This window comes from Pseudophryne corroboree, chromosome 9, assembly GCF_028390025.1.
Source record: "Pseudophryne corroboree isolate aPseCor3 chromosome 9, aPseCor3.hap2, whole genome shotgun sequence".
Classification (NCBI taxonomy): domain Eukaryota; kingdom Metazoa; phylum Chordata; class Amphibia; order Anura; family Myobatrachidae; genus Pseudophryne; species Pseudophryne corroboree.
The window spans coordinates 129,154,062-129,173,035 of NC_086452.1; the positions used below are offsets into that span (position 1 = coordinate 129,154,062).

Below are 18,974 nucleotides of genomic sequence, written 5' to 3' on the forward strand. Positions count from 1 at the left end.
CACCGCGGTGATAGCAATAGGAGGTGAGACGGAGGAAGCTGAGCATGCTCAGCAGAGTCTGTAGCATCTTCTTCCAATGACCTTTCCACCGCACATTGGGCCGTACTGCCGGCAGCAACGCACACCATGATGTGGGGGTGTTGCACAGTGCTCGCCGCATCTGACTCCATCAGTCACTCTGCGTGCGCTGGCCTGGGACTGTCTGCCCGGCATCCCTCCCTCTGTAGCTGTTCTGTGCCCGGCTGCTGCACAGATAATGAGGAGCCACTGTGCAAGAGGAGCTGCATGGCACGGAAAAAAGTACAGTAGAAGATCAGAGGAAAAAGTTGAAAGGAGAAATGCTGTGAAAAATGTAAGAATTAAGCTGTTGTATTATATTAAGCTGTAGGCATAGTGGGGCATACTGTATGATGTAATTTGGGGCACAGTGGGGAGGCGGATTGGCACATCATTGCCACTCTGTGCATGACCCACTGTCCTATGTTCTGTGAATTATGTCTCACTGTCACCTCGAGGGCATAACCCACTGTCACCCTGTGTATATGTGCCACTGTCCCCTGTCTATGCCCCTCTATCACCATGTATATATCCCTGTCACCTGTGTATACGTGCCACTGTTACCCTGTATATGTCCCTGTCATCCCGTGTATATGTGCTACTGTCACCCTGCGTATGTCCCTTTCACCCCATGTATATCTGCCACTGTCACCCTGTTTATGTCTCTGTCACCCCGTGTATATCCCTGTCACCCTGTGTATATCTGCCACTGTCACCCTGTGTATGTCCCTGTCACCCCGCATATATCTGCCACTGTCACCATATATTCCCCTCTGTCACTCGGTGTATGCCTTTGTAGGAGAGAGGGCGCAAATTGATATTTTGCAGGGGGGCGCCTAACACCTCAGCACCGGCCCTGCTTCCAGCCCAGGTCACCAGCAGCAGCTGCGAGCTCTGTTGCCGCAGCCGGCACTATGTGATCTCTCCCCCTTCTTCCTGTCAGCGCTGCTCCTCCTCAAAAACACAGATGCCTATAGTAACAGGAATTGATTAAAAACCGGCACATCCATATAACTCCTCAATAGATGGTTCATTCATACCCAGGCTAGGACTCCCTCTGGAATTGTGTCCATAGACTTGGCTGGAGATTTGGTGAATGCAGTGGAGTACAAGGTGTCCCTTTTAAGCATACAGATGCAAGCGTTTCAGGCAGGCAGGGAACAACTCCAATTTCTCCCCAAATGGTGATGTCCAAGGGAAAAGCATTCACTCCTGAGGAAGCTGGGTGTCAACACCAGCGAAACGCGTTGAGTTAGAGACTGCCGGACACATCCTCAAGAAATCCTTCAACTCCTGTTGTACACTTGCACTTTCTAAACCCATACGGCATCAATTGGACAAGCTTTTCCCTTGGACATCACCATTTGGGGAGAAATTGGAGTTGTTCCCTGCCTGCCTGAAACGCTTGCATCTGTATGCTTAAAAGGGACACCTTGTACTCCACTGCATTCACCAAATCTCCAAATGTGCCGGTTTTTAATCAATTCCTGTTACTATAGGCATCTGTGTTTTTAAGATATTGTTCTTAATAAATTTATTGTATATTTTTTCAACATAACCTACCGTCCTTTATCTGTTTTAATTGTAGTATATTTAATTTACACAACTTAGCGCTGGTGACCACTAATTTCTCATTCTTCTATATCATTTTGGGGAGTTACCACCCCCTACACCAGCAGCTTCTTTGACAGCGCACTGTTTCTATTTTTCCTTTACATAGCTGCTCCTCCTCCCCCTGCTATTCTCACTCACCCAGCCAGCCAGGCAAGCTCCGCCTCTGAGACAGGGGGAAGGACTGCTTTGCCGTGCGGAGAATGGTGGGCTCTCAGTAGCAGGGGTCTTTCGGGGCATGTGTCCTGGGCCCCCCTCCTTTAATCGGAAATCCCTGATTATCAGAAAGAAGAAAGGAGGAAGTAGTGTCCCTGCAGGGGGCGGGGCTATCCAGCACGGAGCACAGCCCTGTTGCTCCTGCACTTTATTATGAATGGCAGGTAGGATGATGGGCTTCCAAAGAAGTCAGTTTTCATGCAGTGACAGTCTTTCATTTAAGGTATGAGGGACCATAAATTATATTATGTCTGTGTAACTGTAAATGATAATGTGCCTGTAACTCTGTGTATGTGTCTGTATATGTATATGTCTCTGTGTAACTCTATATGTGTCTATAGCTCTGTATATGTGTCTGTAGCTCTATATGTGTCTGTAGCTCTATATGTGTCTGTAGCTCTGTATATGTGTCTGTAGCTCTATATGTGTCTGTGTAACTATGTATACTGTATGTCTGTAACTCTGTATATGTGTCTGTGTAACTCTGTATATGTAGCTCTGTGTATGTGTTGGATCAGTATGATTCACCGTCACTTGGGATCCCGTCGTTCAAAATACCGATGCTGGGATCCCGATATCTCGAAACTGACAGGGGTGAGTAAGGGGTGTTCTCCCTTCTTCCCAACGCCCTAACCCTCCCTCCCCGCAACCTAACCCTAACCTCCTCCCTTGGTGCCTAACCCTAACCACCCCCCATGGCTGCCTAAACCTAGGGCCCTTCCCCCCAGTAGCCTAACCCTAACCCTCCGAGGGCGGTGCCCAACCCTAACCTCCACTCCTCGCAGCCTAACCCAAACCCTCCCCCCACCCCCACCCACAGTGTGTAAAAGAGAGCTCTACCTGCTGTAATGTAAAAGGGGCTCTACCTGGTGTAATGTGTGTAAGTGACGCTACTGTGTGGCATCATTTAAATAATGGAGACTATTGTGCAGCCTAATATGAATCTGTATGACGTCCCTATATTTTTGGCGCATGGAGGGGGGGGGGGGCTGCTATTTTGAGTGCGGCCCTCGAATACTGACAGGAAAGTGTCAAGTGGCCCCTCAGCTGAAATAATTGCCCACCCCTGCTCTAGCTAAAGCATATATATATATATATAATATGGGGTTAAGACCCAGTTAACGCGCTATAAGGATAAGCTACGACTTCGGGATTACCCCCTGTTAGGTGGGGTACAATACAGAGATAAAAAGAAGACGGTTTCCCAAAGGAGCTTGTACTAGTGCTCTGGTATATAGCAGTGTAAATAGTATCCTTAATTGTAGTTTTAAAAAAAAAAAGGATTTTATTTCCTTTTAAAGATACAATACATAAAATTATTCAATTACATTCAATGACATTTTATACACGAGATGATTAAAAGCAATGTTCCATTCTTAGTCATATAGCGATGACTCTTGAAGAACGCAATAGTTGTCTCAAAAACCCAACGCGTTTCGTCCCTCGGACTTCATCAGGGGCTTTGCAATCTAAGCATTTAAAAAACATTTATGAACATCCAACTCTCAAATGGAGTCACTGTATCATCTCACAGATACAAATATACATACCAAGAGACTTCAATACAGATAATCAGCATATAAATCTTCAATAAGTGGACACATTACCAGAACGGTATTGGATAATATTCACCTCATGGATTATCTGTAAAACCATTGTATGCATCATAAATATATATAAAGCATACTGTACATACATATATACTAAAAATTAAATAAAAATGTGGTCAAAAGTGTATTGAAAAGGAGGAGGAATGGGAGATGAGAAAGCGATCAAAGGATAGAGATTAAACTCTTTTAGGAGATTAGACTCATTTGAGCTCAATGTCATTTCAAATATATAACTTTTTAGTTGACAAAGAAGTCATTAATAATATCAGGACTACAATTAGTACATAAGAGAGACATTACAGCTGCCATAGGCTGTTTATGAAGTTGTTAAGGGATTAATCGTGGTGAATGTTAATATTTCCACATATGCTGCTCTTTCATTTATATTAAGACATATTTATACATACCACTTCGCTTATTCAAAAGCTTATAAGACAATTAATTCCCAGGATAGGGCCAGAATTGTTTTCACAAAGAGTCAGTATGAATGACTGTCGCAATGCCTGTGACAGAAAAAATATATATATATAATCACGATTAACACCCTTAATCATGAAACAAGGGTGTATATAGAATTGTAAACATGACATCACTCATGATTATATTTAGATCGATTGTCAGAGTATGAAAGTCAGAAATAATTCATAGTAATGGAAAGCCATAGTAGCAGTATCCATGATTAAAAAGAAAAATATTTTTAAAGTATTTTTAAAAAAATATTTTTAAAGCAAAAATATATAATATTTTTAAAGCTAAATAGTTCCAACAGCAATATATTAATCAAACATCATAACAAATGATAGGGGACCATGGAAGTAGGGTGCTCACCTCTCTGTAGTTCACACTGTTCCAATCAGCTGTATGAACTGAATCAAAACCCTCTGGGTTTATATACCCCTGAGTGCCTGACATCACTTCCTGTGTAGAAATCTCTTAAATCAAGACTAAACACTGTTATAAACTGACCTATTATGTGTCTTTATATAAAGACCAAGCGGATTAGAGGAAGTATCAATATATTTTATTAAAAACTAGTTAGACAAAGTGTTTATTTAGGTAAGAAAGGTTCTAATTCCAAATTGCGTTTCATTGGGCCGGCGCGGCGTGCGTTCCAAAACGCTACTTCCGCTTCCTGTTATTAATCCCTATGTGTGGCCACAGTGTACCGGAAGATGTAGTGACGTACATCCGCCCGCTTCGTGTAGGGCGGTGTACGTCCGTCTGGTCCGTGGTGTGCGTTCCAACTCGCCTCACTTCCGCTTACCATTGCAGGAAATGTGTGAATGACGCACATCCGGTCCGGCGTGCGTTCCACTAACTAAAAAGCGTTCCATTTGTTAATAGATGCTTCCTGTTTCTAAGGGAGCACCAATATTAATCCATTATAAGGGGGACATATAAATCGCTAAAAGCCGCTGGCTATAATTACCAATCAGGGCAAATTATAGTGATTATAAAAAGTATACATATAGAATATAAATATAGAGTGACAATGAAAATCTCCCGTGTAATATCATATATATTATGTGTTTATATATCAATATAATTATTATCTCTAATATCAAAGGTCAGGCATGACCTGTCCCTAGTGAATTCATTATTATAAATGTATATATATATATATATAAATATAAAGTGACAATGAAAATCTTTCGTGTAATATCATATATATTATGTGTTTATATATCAATATAATTATTATCTCTAATATTAAAGATCGGACATGACCTGTCCCTAGTGAATTCATTATTATAGACGTGAACTAGTGTTATTAAAAATAAAAATAAAAATAAAATATGAAAATAAAAATAAAAATAAAAATAAAAAAAATTAAAACAAAAATTTGAGAGTGGGTATAACTGCCACATATTTACATGGTCCCCCATTTACAGTCCGGGAAAAAATTTAATCTTATACAATCAAAATTGACAGTACCTGTATAACAAAAATCATCTAACACTGAATAATTATTGAGACCTTATCATCGGGGTATATAGGAACAATATACTGAAAAATGGTCTATAGAAAAAAGAATGGTCTATAAAAAAGAAACTATGTCGATGCCCTCATTATGACCATTAGGAAATTGAGTATTCAACGTATAAATCCAGAATGTTTCACGTTTGGCCAGGTTGAGTTCCCTACTGCTCCCTCTTGGATCAACAGATATAAATTCAAGGACAGTAAATGAAAAATTTTCTTTACTTATAAGGGAATTATGTTTCTCCCTATAGTGTCTCGGCAAGCTATGAGTTGTTAGTTTGTTTTTTATATTCCTCATATGCTCTTGAATTCTGATCTTAATGGGTCTCTTAGTTTTCCCTATGTAGGACAAATGGCAGCCACACGTAATCCTGTAAACCACAAATTCTGTGTTACAGTTAACTAAATGATGTAGTTTGTACACTTTGCCTGTATCTAATTTATGGCTAAAAGTTTTTCGTTCCATATATTGGCAGCAGATACATCTAGAGCATGGGAAACTACCTTTTGATGGAATTAGAGATTTTTCATTGATTTGTGGTTTCATGGATTTAGATACCTTACTTGGAGCCACTTTGCTCTTCAAATTTGGAGCCCTTTGGAAGACTATGTCAGGTTTTTTAGATAAAGTTGGGCCCAAGATTGGGTCTCTCAAAAGAATACCCCAGTGGCGGTCCATGTTCTTTCTAATAGCATGATTCTCACGATTATATTGGGTTACAAAAGGTCTGAATGACTGTCTCTTACTTTCAGAGTTTGTAATCTTGGGCTGTAACATTTGTTCTCTATCTTTCATGGATGCTTTGATTTTGGCTTCATTAATCAGATTATATTTATATCCCCTGTCAATAAACCTTTTTTGTAGGACGGTGGCTTGCTCCCAATAGTCATTGATATTACTACAGTTACGTCTCAATCTTACAAACTGTGCAAATGGAACCCCTCTTTTCCATGTTGGATGATGGCAGCTTGATTCCGGGATGTAACTGTTAGCATCCACTTCCTTAAAGTGGGTCTTGGTGCTTATTCTCTCACCCGGAGTACCAATTAAGACTAGATCTAAATAGTCAATACTTCTACGATCCATTCGATGGGTGAATTTCAAATTATAATCATTGTTTTGTATAAAAGACATGAAGTTAGTGATCTCTGTTCCATCACCCTTCCAGATCAGCAGGAGGTCGTCAATATATCTCTTGTAAAATATTATATTCTCGCTAAATCTTGAATTATATATAAATGATTCCTCCCATACTCCCATAAGGAGATTCGCATAAGATGGGGCGAATTTTGTCCCCATTGCTGTGCCCTGTTGCTGTAGGTAAAATTTCTGATTGAATTCAAAGTAGTTATGATTCAGTATGAAAAAAATGCTATCAAGGAGGAATTTCACTTCCTTATCAGAATTCTCTGAGTCAGCAGATAATACTTGTTTAACAGCTTCAAGGCCTTTATTATGGGGAATGCATGAATATAAAGCCTGGACATCAATGGTTAACCAGCAGAATTCTTCAGTCCAGACAAAAGTGTCTAATGTCCTCAGTACACTAGTCGAATCTTTCAGATAGGACGTAAGCTTCACTACGTAAGGCTGTAGCTTTAGATCCAGATAGTGTGATAGGTTCGATGTTAGGGAATTAATCCCTGCCACTATGGGTCGACCCGGAGGTGATGTTTTGCTTTTGTGTACTTTTGGGATATGATAGAATGTCGGAATGATAGGAAACTTCACTAATAGGTAGTCGTACTCTTCTTTACAGATTAGATCCTCCTTCAAAGCGTTTTGGAGTATATTCCTAAATTCTTCTTGATACTGTACAGATGGATTATCAGGTAGCTCTACATATGTCAATCCATCATACAGGATTCTCGAAGCCTCATCCATGTATGCCGTTTTAGTTTGTATAACTACAGCTCCTCCTTTATCAGCGTTCTTAATCACCACGCTCTGATCTTCACGTAGTGTCTTTAATGCTCCTTTCTCATGTGTGTTGAGATTAGAACAATACTTGGAGTTTTGTATCTTGATTTGTTTGAAGTCTTCCTTTACAGATTCATAGAATATGTCGAGATTGCTCCCTCTCGATTCGACCGGATAGAATCTCGATTGTAATCTCACCAGGGGTTCCTTTGCTTGAGGTGGTCTTGTACCTGGAGGGTTCTTTAGAAAATGCCTTTGGATGGTAAGTTTTCTTATAAATTTGTTGAGATCTATAAATAAATTACATTTATTTACATGTGAGTCTGGTGCGAATTTAAGCCCCTTCGTTAGAAGTGAGTTTTCCGCTGTTGACAGTTGTCTCTCTGTAATGTTGATAATCCCTGTCTCGGTTTCTCCTGATTGAATAGTGCTTTTCTTTTCTTGGGGCTTTTTTCTACCACCTCTGGATCCTCGTTTCCCCCATTGTACCCTCTTTTTGTTCCTTGGGGTGAGTCTAACCGACTGAATAGTTCTTCCTCTTGCTGAATATGTGGGAACTTGTATCTTTGTCTCCCATCTAAAAAACATTTAGACTGAAACTTCCCTGATGACGGGGATTCCTCACTATCTACCCGATATCTGAAAGTCCCTCGGTGTTCATAATCATTATGATATTTATACCGATTTCTTTGATCACTATAAATAGAAGGAATTCTATTTCTATATACCCTCTGATCTTCTCTCCTATTTGGGTAAGGTGAGTAGAAACGTCTCCTAGGTCTATAGTTCTGTTGTCTACCACCATAATTATCATAATTATTCTGATGATTGCGTCGTCCTCTATCCTGCTGTACAAATCTCGTTTTAAAAGACTGAGTCTTCCCATTGTTGTCATTTCTGCCTTCTTGGATAGGTAAATTATGTATCTGACCTGAGATATAATCGTTTTTATCACGTATATATTTCTTCTGTTTACGAGATATGATCTCGTCTTCCAAATTGTCTAATTTAGATTGTAAATCAGTGACATCACGTTTGAACTCTTCACTATCTTCAAATTTGTTAGCTTGAGACTCAATTTTCTTAATCTCTTCATCTAGATGATTGAGTTCACGTTTTCTTTCTTGAATAATAAGAGCTATCAATTTTGTAGAACAACCATCCAATATGGCATTCCAGTTAGATATAAATTCCTCATTGCCTCCCCCAATAGTGGGGTTCTTATGAAGTCTGAGGCCTCTCGGGATCCTTCCTACCTCCAAATACTTCTCTAACGTTATTACATCATACCAATTTTTTAACTCTCTTATAGCCAGTTTTTCTACTAGATTAAGATAACCATAGTAATCACTCTCATCAGATTGAAAAACCTGTTCCTCCTCCTCAAAAATATTCCTGACCTTTAATGATCTCCTAGATCTATCTTTAAAAATTGGCATTTTTGCACAAAAGCTGCGTCACGGGTCTTCCTAACAGAATAGTATAGACAATATGGGGTTAAGACCCAGTTAACGCGCTATAAGGATAAGCTACGACTTCGGGATTACCCCCTGTTAGGTGGGGTACAATACAGAGATAAAAAGAAGACGGTTTCCCAAAGGAGCTTGTACTAGTGCTCTGGTATATAGCAGTGTAAATAGTATCCTTAATTGTAGTTTTTTTAAAAAAGGATTTTATTTCCTTTTAAAGATACAATACATAAAATTATTCAATTACATTGAAAGACATTTTATACACGAGATGATTAAAAGCAATGTTCCATTCTTAGTCATATAGCGATGACTCTTGAAGAATGCAATAGTTGTCTCAAAAACCCAACGCGTTTTGTCCCTCGGACTTCATCAGGGGCTTTGCAATCTAAGCATTTAAAAAACATTTATGAACATTCAACTCTCAAATGGAGTCACTGTATCATCTCACAGATACAAATATACATACCAAGAGACTTCAATACAGATAATCAGCATATAAATCTTCAATAAGTGGACACATTACCAGAACGGTATTGGATAATATTCACCTCATGGATTATCTGTAAAACCATTGTATGCATCATAAATATATATAAAGCATACTGTACATACATATATACTAAAAATTAAATAAAAATGTGGTCAAAAGTGTATTGAAAAGGAGGAGGAATGGGAGATGAGAAAGCGATCAAAGGATAGAGATTAAACTCTTTTAGGAGATTAGACTCATTTGAGCTCAATGTCATTTCAAATATATAACTTTTTAGTTGACAAAGAAGTCATTAATAATATCAGGACTACAATTAGTACATAAGAGAGACATTACAGCTGCCATAGGCTGTTTATGAAGTTGTTAAGGGATTAATCGTGGTGAATGTTAATATTTCCACATATGCTGCTCTTTCATTTATATTAAGACATATTTATACATACCACTTCGCTTATTCAAAAGCTTATAAGACAATTAATTCCCAGGATAGGGCCAGAATTGTTTTTACAAAGAGTCAGTATGAATGACTGTCGCAATGCCTGTGACAGAAAAAATATATATATATATAATCACGATTAACACCCTTAATCATGAAACAAGGGTGTATATAGAATTGTAAACATGACATCACTCATGATTATATTTAGATCGATTGTCAGAGTATGAAAGTCAGAAATAATTCATAGTAATGGAAAGCCATAGTAGCAGTATCCATGATTAAAAAGAAAAATATTTTTAAAGTATTTTTAAAAAAATATTTTTAAAGCAAAAATATATAATATTTTTAAAGCTAAATAGTTCCAACAGCAATATATTAATCAAACATCATAACAAATGATAGGGGACCATGGAAGTAGGGTGCTCACCTCTCTGTAGTTCACACTGTTCCAATCAGCTGTATGAACTGAATCAAAACCCTCTGGGTTTATATACCCCTGAGTGCCTGACATCACTTCCTGTGTAGAAATCTCTTAAATCAAGACTAAACACTGTTATAAACTGACCTATTATGTGTCTTTATATAAAGACCAAGCGGATTAGAGGAAGTATCAATATATTTTATTAAAAACTAGTTAGACAAAGTGTTTATTTAGGTAAGAAAGGTTCTAATTCCAAATTGCGTTTCATTGGGCCAGCGCGGCGTGCGTTCCAAAACGCTACTTCCGCTTCCTGTTATTAATCCCTATGTGTGGCCACAGTGTACCGGAAGATGTAGTGACGTACATCCGCCCGCTTCGTGTAGGGCGGTGTACGTCCGTCTGGTCCGTGGTGTGCGTTCCAACTCGCCTCACTTCCGCTTACCATTGCAGGAAATGTGTGAATGACGCACATCCGGTCCGGCGTGCGTTCCACTAACTAAAAAGCGTTCCATTTGTTAATAGATGCTTCCTGTTTCTAAGGGAGCACCAATATTAATCCATTATAAGGGGGGCATATAAATCGCTAAAAGCCGCTGGCTATAATTACCAATCAGGGCAAATTATAGTGATTATAAAAAGTATACATATAGAATATAAATATAGAGTGACAATGAAAATCTCCCGTGTAATATCATATATATTATGTGTTTATATATCAATATAATTATTATCTCTAATATCAAAGGTCAGGCATGACCTGTCCCTAGTGAATTCATTATTATAAACGTATATATATATATATAAATATAAAGTGACAATGAAAATCTTTCGTGTAATATCATATATATTATGTGTTTATATATCAATATAATTATTATCTCTAATATTAAAGATCGGACATGACCTGTCCCTAGTGAATTCATTATTATAGACGGGAGATTTTCATTGTCACTCTATATTTATATTCTATATGTATACTTTTTATAATCACTATAATTTGCCCTGATTGGTAATTATAGCCAGCGGCTTTTAGCGATTTATATGTCCCCCTTATAATGGATTAATATTGGTGCTCCCTTAGAAACAGGAAGCATCTATTAACAAATGGAACGCTTTTTAGTTAGTGGAACGCACGCCGGACCGGATGTGCGTCATTCACACATTTCCTGCAATGGTAAGTGGAAGTGAGGCGAGTTGGAACGCACACCACGGACCAGACGGACGTACACCGCCCTACACGAAGCGGGCGGATGTACGTCACTACATCTTCCGGTACACTGTGGCCACACATAGGGATTAATAACAGGAAGCGGAAGTAGCGTTTTGGAACGCATGCCGCGCCGGCCCAATGAAACGCAATTTGGAATTAGAACCTTTCTTACCTAAATAAACACTTTGTCTAACTAGTTTTTAATAAAATATATTGATACTTCCTCTAATCCGCTTGGTCTTTATATAAAGACACATAATAGGTCAGTTTATAACAGTGTTTAGTCTTGATTTAAGAGATTTCTACACAGAAAGTGATGTCAGGCACTCAGGGGTATATAAACCCAGAGGGTTTTGATTCAGTTCATACAGCTGATTGGAACAGTGTGAACTACAGAGAGGTGAGCACCCTACTTCCATGGTCCCCTATCATTTGTTATGATGTTTGATTAATATATTGCTGTTGGAACTATTTAGCTTTAAAAATATTATATATTTTTGCTTTAAAAATATTTTTTTAAAAATACTTTAAAAATATTTTTCTTTTTAATCATGGATACTGCTACTATGGCTTTCCATTACTATGAATTATTTCTGACTTTCATACTCTGACAATCGATCTAAATATAATCATGAGTGATGTCATGTTTACAATTCTATATACACCCTTGTTTCATGATTAAGGGTGTTAATCGTGATTATATATATATATTTTTTCTGTCACAGGCATTGCGACAGTCATTCATACTGACTCTTTGTAAAAACAATTCTGGCCCTATCCTGGGAATTAATTGTCTTATAAGCTTTTGAATAAGTGAAGTGGTATGTATAAATATGTCTTAATATAAATGAAAGAGCAGCATATGTGGAAATATTAACATTCACCACGATTAATCCCTTAACAACTTCATAAACAGCCTATGGCAGCTGTAATGTCTCTCTTATGTACTAATTGTAGTCCTGATATTATTAATGACTTCTTTGTCAACTAAAAAGTTATATATTTGAAATGACATTGAGCTCAAATGAGTCTAATCTCCTAAAAGAGTTTAATCTCTATCCTTTGATCGCTTTCTCATCTCCCATTCCTCCTCCTTTTCAATACACTTTTGACCACATTTTTATTTAATTTTTAGTATATATGTATGTACAGTATGCTTTATATATATTTATGATGCATACAATGGTTTTACAGATAATCCATGAGGTGAATATTATCCAATACCGTTCTGGTAATGTGTCCACTTATTGAAGATTTATATGCTGATTATCTGTATTGAAGTCTCTTGGTATGTATATTTGTATCTGTGAGATGATACAGTGACTCCATTTGAGAGTTGGATGTTCATAAATGTTTTTTAAATGCTTAGATTGCAAAGCCCCTGATGAAGTCCGAGGGACGAAACGCGTTGGGTTTTTGAGACAACTATTGCGTTCTTCAAGAGTCATCGCTATATGACTAAGAATGGAACATTGCTTTTAATCATCTCGTGTATAAAATGTCATTGAATGTAATTGAATAATTTTATGTATTGTATCTTTAAAAGGAAATAAAATCCTTTTTTTTTAAAAAACTACAATTAAGGATACTATTTACACTGCTATATACCAGAGCACTAGTACAAGCTCCTTTGGGAAACCGTCTTCTTTTTATCTCTGTATTGTACCCCACCTAACAGGGGGTAATCCCGAAGTCGTAGCTTATCCTTATAGCGCGTTAACTGGGTCTTAACCCCATATTGTCTATACTATTCTGTTAGGAAGACCCGTGACGCAGCTTTTGTGCAAAAATGCCAATTTTTAAAGATAGATCTAGGAGATCATTAAAGGTCAGGAATATTTTTGAGGAGGAGGAACAGGTTTTTCAATCTGATGAGAGTGATTACTATGGTTATCTTAATCTAGTAGAAAAACTGGCTATAAGAGAGTTAAAAAATTGGTATGATGTAATAACGTTAGAGAAGTATTTGGAGGTAGGAAGGATCCCGAGAGGCCTCAGACTTCATAAGAACCCCACTATTGGGGGAGGCAATGAGGAATTTATATCTAACTGGAATGCCATATTGGATGGTTGTTCTACAAAATTGATAGCTCTTATTATTCAAGAAAGAAAACGTGAACTCAATCATCTAGATGAAGAGATTAAGAAAATTGAGTCTCAAGCTAACAAATTTGAAGATAGTGAAATAGTGAAGAGTTCAAACGTGATGTCACTGATTTACAATCTAAATTAGACAATTTGGAAGACGAGATCATATCTCGTAAACAGAAGAAATATATACGTGATAAAAACGATTATATCTCAGGTCAGATACATAATTTACCTATCCAAGAAGGCAGAAATGACAACAATGGGAAGACTCAGCCTTTTAAAATGAGATTTGTACAGCAGGATAGAGGACGACGCAATCATCAGAATAATTATGATAATTATGGTGGTAGACAACAGAACTATAGACCTAGGAGACGTTTCTACTCACCTTACCCAAATAGGAGAGAAGATCAGAGGGTATATAGAAATAGAATTCCTTCTATTTATAGTGATCAAAGAAATCGGTATAAATATCATAATGATTATGAACACCGAGGGACTTTCAGATATCGGGTAGATAGTGAGGAATCCCCGTCATCAGGGAAGTTTCAGTCTAAACGTTTTTTAGATGGGAGACAAAGATACAAGTTCCCACATATTCAGCAAGAGGAAGAACTATTCAGTCGGTTAGACTCACCCCAAGGAACAAAAAGAGGGTACAATGGGGGAAACGAGGATCCAGAGGTGGTAGAAAAAAGCCCCAAGAAAAGAAAAGCACTATTCAATCAGGAGAAACCGAGACAGGGATTATCAACATTACAGAGAGACAACTGTCAACAGCGGAAAACTCACTTCTAACGAAGGGGCTTAAATTCGCACCAGACTCACATGTAAATAAATTTAATTTATTTATAGATCTCAACAAATTTATAAGAAAACTTACCATCCAAAGGCATTTTCTAAAGAACCCTCCAGGTACAAGACCACCTCAAGCAAAGGAACCCCTGGTGAGATTACAATCGAGATTCTATCCGGTCGAATCGAGAGGGAGCAATCTCGACATATTCTATGAATCTGTAAAGGAAGACTTCAAACAAATCAAGATACAAAACTCCAAGTATTGTTCTAATCTCAACACACATGAGAAAGGAGCATTAAAGACACTACGTGAAGATCAGAGCGTGGTGATTAAGAACGCTGATAAAGGAGGAGCTGTAGTTATACAAACTAAAACGGCATACATGGATGAGGCTTCGAGAATCCTGTATGATGGATTGACATATGTAGAGCTACCTGATAATCCATCTGTACAGTATCAAGAAGAACTTAGGAATTTACTCCAAAACGCTTTGAAGGAGGATCTAATCTGTAAAGAAGAGTACGACTACCTATTAGTGAAGTTTCCTATCATTCCGACATTCTATCATATCCCAAAAGTACACAAAAGCAAAACATCACCTCCGGGTCGACCCATAGTGGCAGGGATTAATTCCCTAACATCGAACCTATCACACTGTCTGGATCTAAAGCTACAGCCTTACGTAGTGAAGCTTACGTCCTATCTGAAAGATTCGACTAGTGTACTGAGGACATTAGACACTTTTGTCTGGACTGAAGAATTCTGCTGGTTAACCATTGATGTCCAGGCTTTATATTCATGCATTCCCCATAATAAAGGCATTGAAGCTGTTAAACAAGTATTATCTGCTGACTCAGAGAATTCTGATAAGGAAGTGAAATTCCTCCTTGATAGCATTTTTTTCATACTGAATCATAACTACTTTGAATTCAATCAGAAATTTTACCTACAGCAACAGGGCACAGCAATGGGGACAAAATTCGCCCCATCTTATGCGAATCTCCTTATGGGAGTATGGGAGGAATCATTTATATATAATTCAAGATTTAGCGAGAATATAATATTTTACAAGAGATATATTGACGACCTCCTGCTGATCTGGAAGGGTGATGGAACAGAGATCACTAACTTCATGTCTTTTATACAAAACAATGATTATAATTTGAAATTCACCCATCGAATGGATCGTAGAAGTATTGACTATTTAGATCTAGTCTTAATTGGTACTCCGGGTGAGAGAATAAGCACCAAGACCCACTTTAAGGAAGTGGATGCTAACAGTTACATCCCGGAATCAAGCTGCCATCATCCAACATGGAAAAGAGGGGTTCCATTTGCACAGTTTGTAAGATTGAGACGTAACTGTAGTAATATCAATGACTATTGGGAGCAAGCCACCGTCCTACAAAAAAGGTTTATTGACAGGGGATATAAATATGATCTGATTAATGAAGCCAAAATCAAAGCATCCATGAAAGATAGAGAACAAATGTTACAGCCCAAGATTACAAACTCTGAAAGTAAGAGACAGTCATTCAGACCTTTTGTAACCCAATATAATCGTGAGAATCATGCTATTAGAAAGATCATGGACCGCCACTGGGGTATTCTTTTGAGAGACCCAATCTTGGGCCCAACTTTATCTAAAAAACCTGACATAGTCTTCCAAAGGGCTCCAAATTTGAAGAGCAAAGTGGCTCCAAGTAAGGTATCTAAATCCATGAAACCACAAATCAATGAAAAATCTCTAATTCCATCAAAAGGTAGTTTCCCATGCTCTAGATGTGTCTGCTGCCAATATATGGAACAAAAAACTTTTAGCCATAAATTAGATACAGGCAAAGTGTACAAACTACATAATTTAGCTAACTGTAACACAGAATTTGTGGTTTACAGGATTACGTGTGGCTGCCATTTGTCCTACATAGGGAAAACTAAGAGACCCATTAAGATCAGAATTCAAGAGCATATGAGGAATATAAAAAACAAACTAACAACTCATAGCTTGCCGAGACACTATAGGGAGAAACATAATTCCCTTATAAGTAAAGAAAATTTTTCATTTACTGTCCTTGAATTTATATCTGTTGATCCAAGAGGGAGCAGTAGGGAACTCAACCTGGCCAAACGTGAAACATTCTGGATTTATACGTTGAATACTCAATTTCCTAATGGTCATAATGAGGGCATCGACATAGTTTCTTTTTTATAGACCATTCTTTTTTCTATAGACCATTTTTCATTATATTGTTCCTATATACCCCGATGATAAGGTCTCAATAATTATTCAGTGTTAGATGATTTTTGTTATACAGGTACTGTCAATTTTGATTGTATAAGATTAAATTTTTTCCCGGACTGTAAATGGGGGACCATGTAAATATGTGGCAGTTATACCCACTCTCAAATTTTTGTTTTTATTTTTTTTATTTTTATTTTCATATTTTATTTTTATTTTTATTTTTATTCACGTCTATAATAATGAATTCACTAGGGACAGGTCATGTCCGATCTTTAATATTAGAGATAATAATTATATTGATATATAAACACATAATATATATGATATTACACGAAAGATTTTCATTGTCACTTTATATTTATATATATATATATATACATTTATAATAATGAATTCACTAGGGACAGGTCATGCCTGACCTTTGATATTAGAGATAATAATTATATTGATATATAAACACATAATATATATGATATTACACGGGAGATTTTCATTGTCACTCTATATTTATATTCTATATGTATACTTTTTATAATCACTATAATTTGCCCTGATTGGTAATTATAGCCAGCGGCTTTTAGCGATTTATATGTCCCCCTTATAATGGATTAATATTGGTGCTCCCTTAGAAACAGGAAGCATCTATTAACAAATGGAACGCTTTTTAGTTAGTGGAACGCACGCCGGACCGGATGTGCGTCATTCACACATTTCCTGCAATGGTAAGCGGAAGTGAGGCGAGTTGGAACGCACACCACGGACCAGACGGACGTACACCGCCCTACACGAAGCGGGCGGATGTACGTCACTACATCTTCCGGTACACTGTGGCCACACATAGGGATTAATAACAGGAAGCGGAAGTAGCGTTTTGGAACGCACGCCGCGCCAGCCCAATGAAACGCAATTTGGAATTAGAACCTTTCTTACCTAAATAAACACTTTGTCTAACTAGTTTTTAATAAAATATATTGATACTTCCTCTAATCCGCTTGGTCTTTATATAAAGACACATAATAGGTCAGTTTATAACAGTGTTTAGTCTTGATTTAAGAGATTTCTACACAGGAAGTGATGTCAGGCACTCAGGGGTATATAAACCCAGAGGGTTTTGATTCAGTTCATACAGCTGATTGGAACAGTGTGAACTACAGAGAGGTGAGCACCCTACTTCCATGGTCCCCTATCATTTGTTATGATGTTTGATTAATATATTGCTGTTGGAACTATTTAGCTTTAAAAATATTATATATGTTTGCTTTAAAAATATTTTTTAAAAAATACTTTAAAAATATTTTTCTTTTTAATCATGGATACTGCTACTATGGCTTTCCATTACTATGAATTATTTCTGACTTTCATACTCTGACAATCGATCTAAATATAATCATGAGTGATGTCATGTTTACAATTCTATATACACCCTTGTTTCATGATTAAGGGTGTTAATCGTGATTATATATATATATTTTTTCTGTCACAGGCATTGCGACAGTCATTCATACTGACTCTTTGTAAAAACAATTCTGGCCCTATCCTGGGAATTAATTGTCTTATAAGCTTTTGAATAAGCGAAGTGGTATGTATAAATATGTCTTAATATAAATGAAAGAGCAGCATATGTGGAAATATTAACATTCACCACGATTAATCCCTTAACAACTTCATAAACAGCCTATGGCAGCTGTAATGTCTCTCTTATGTACTAATTGTAGTCCTGATATTATTAATGACTTCTTTGTCAACTAAAAAGTTATATATTTGAAATGACATTGAGCTCAAATGAGTCTAATCTCCTAAAAGAGTTTAATCTCTATCCTTTGATCGCTTTCTCATCTCCCATTCCTCCTGCTTTTCAATACACTTTTGACCACATTTTTATTTAATTTTTAGTATATATGTATGTACAGTATGCTTTTTATATATTTATGATGCATACAATGGTTTTACAGATAATCCATGAGGTGAATATTATCCAATACCGTTCTGGTAATGTGTCCACTTATTGAAGATTTATATGCTGATTATCTGTATTGAAGTCTCTTGGTATGTATATTTGTATCTGTGAGATGATACAGTGACTTCATTTGAGAGTTGGATGTTCATAAATGTTTTTTAAATGCTTAGATTGCAAAGCCCCTGATGAAGTCCGAGGGACGAAACGCGTTGGGTTTTTGAGACAACTATTGCGTTCTTCAAGAGTCATCGCTATATGACTAAGAATGGAACATTGCTTTTAATCATCTCGTGTATAAAATGTCATTGAATGTAATTGAATAATTTTATGTATTGTATCTTTAAAAGTAAATAAAATCCTTTTTTTTAAAAACTACAATTAAGGATACTATTTACACTGCTATATACCAGAGCACTAGTACAAGCTCCTTTGGGAAACCGTCTTCTTTTTATCTC

General features: G+C 37.1%; 1 long non-coding RNA gene across 1 annotated transcript in view; it reads right to left on the bottom strand.

The window, feature by feature from the left end:
• LOC134956791 (uncharacterized) overlaps positions 1 to 18,974 on the bottom strand; it is a 422,559-nt gene that overhangs the window by 37,272 nt on the left and 366,313 nt on the right. The window lies entirely within an intron of this gene.